The following is a 1,957-nucleotide window of genomic DNA, read 5'->3' as shown; positions in this document are numbered from 1 at the left end:
AGCTGGGCGTGGTGGTAGCCGCCTATAATCCCAGCTACTCAGGAGGCTGAGGCAGGAGAATCACTTGAACCTGGGAAGTGGAGGTTGCAGTGAGCTGCCATCGCACCACTGTACTCTAGCCTGGGGGACAGAGGGAGACTTCGTCTTAAAAAAAAAATTTTATATTTGTTATTATAAATAATAAAACACAAATGAACATCTTTTTTTTTTTTTTTTTGAGACGGAGTCTTACTTTGTCACCCAGTCTGGAGTACAGTGGCACGATCTCAGCTCACTGCAACCTCCACCTCCCAGGTTCAAGTGGTTCTCCTGCCTCAGCCTCCCGTGTAGCTGGGATTACAGGTGCCCACCACCACACCCAGCTAATTTCTGTATTTTTAGTAGAGATGGGGTTTCACCATGTCAGTCAGGCTGGTCTTGAACTCCTGACCTCAGGGGATCCACCTGCTTCGGCCTTCCGAAGTGCTAGGATAAGTGAACATCTTCGTATGTACAGTTTTGTGCACTTGTGGTAGTATTTTTTAGGGTAAATTTCTCAGCATTGAAATTTCTGGGTCAGAGGTCTTCCAACAGATGGGTTACCAAATGTAATGTATTACCAGATGTCTCTCAGGGAGGTGGTACCACTTATAGTCCCTATGAGCACGCCCCTTTTTCCTCTCTTGCCAGCACAGAGTATTTTAGTAAACATCATATCTGTTTCTTTAAATTTGCATTTTTAAAAATTATTAGTGCATAGGATGACCTTTAAAGACTACTGGCTGTATTTCTTCTGTGAATTTCATGTTCACTGCTTTTTGGCCATTTTTCTATTGATGGTTTGTCTTTTTGCATTCATTTATAATGCTTCCGTACTTTGAAATATTTTACCCAATAAAAATTGACATTTTAATGTAATTAAAGCATGTTACAAAGTTTTAGTAGTGAAAATAATGTGGTCCGGGTACTGTGGCTCACCCCTATAATCCCATCACTTTGGGAGGCTGAGGTAGGCAGATCACTGGAGCTCAGGGGTTCAAGACCAGCTTGGGCAACATGGTGAAACCCTGTCTTTATAAAAAAATACTAAAATTTAGCTGGGTATTGGTGGCTTGCATCTGTATTCCCAGCTACACAGGAGACTGAAGCTGGAGAATTGCCTGAGCCTGGGAAACAGAGGTGGCAGTGAGCCGAGATCACACCACTGCACTCCAGCCTGGGTGACAGATGAGACCCTGTCTCAAAAAATATGTAAATAAAATGAAATTTAAAAATAAAAATGTGATTGGCTGTGTGCAGTGGCTCACACCTATAATCTCAGCACTTTGGGAGGTCGAGATGGGCCAATGGGTTGAGACCAAGAGTTCAAGACCAGTCTGGGCAACATAGTGGGACCCTGTCTCTACAAAAAAAAGAAAACTTTAAAAATTAGCCATATGTGGTGGCACACACCCATAGTCCCAGCTACTCTGGAGGCAGAGGCAAGAGGATTGCTTGAACCCAGAAGGTCGAGGCTGCAGTGAGTCATGATCATGCCACTATACTCCAGCCTGGGTGACAGAGCAAGACTGTCATTCATTCATAAATAAATAAATAAATAAATAAATGAATGAATGAATGAATGAATGAATGAAAAAAATGTGGTTGTAGTCCAGAAATAGTTAAAAGAAAATAAATAATACAGAGTAAAATTAGACCAAAAACATATGGAGGGTGGGAGTTATTTGTGTATAGTAAAAGTGGCATTTCAAATATTAGACATGAATGGCATAATTCTGGATAACCATTTGGAGAAATAGTTTCATTTTCATACTACACCCCAAAATGTATTATGGATAGGCTAAAATTTTTAATATTAAAAATGAAAGCATATGCCGGCCGCAGTGGCTCATGCCTATAATCCCAGCACTTTGGGAGGCTGAGGCAGGTGGATCACGAGGTCAGGAGTTCAAGACCTGCCTGGCCAATATGGTGAAAC

The 1,957-nt window shown here is 41.7% G+C and overlaps 1 protein-coding gene across 1 annotated transcript in view; it reads left to right on the top strand.

Moving 5' to 3' along the window:
• Positions 1 to 1,957, top strand: part of IFT52 (intraflagellar transport 52) — a 62,838-nt gene that overhangs the window by 23,619 nt on the left and 37,262 nt on the right. The gene's annotated exons all lie outside the window — the stretch shown is intronic.

The sequence above is a fragment of the Colobus angolensis genome, unplaced genomic scaffold, assembly GCF_000951035.1.
Source record: "Colobus angolensis palliatus isolate OR3802 unplaced genomic scaffold, Cang.pa_1.0 Scaffold8, whole genome shotgun sequence".
Lineage (NCBI taxonomy): Eukaryota > Metazoa > Chordata > Mammalia > Primates > Cercopithecidae > Colobus > Colobus angolensis.
The sequence above is the reverse complement of the archived record's forward strand: the minus strand, read 5'-3'. Positions and strand labels throughout refer to the sequence as shown.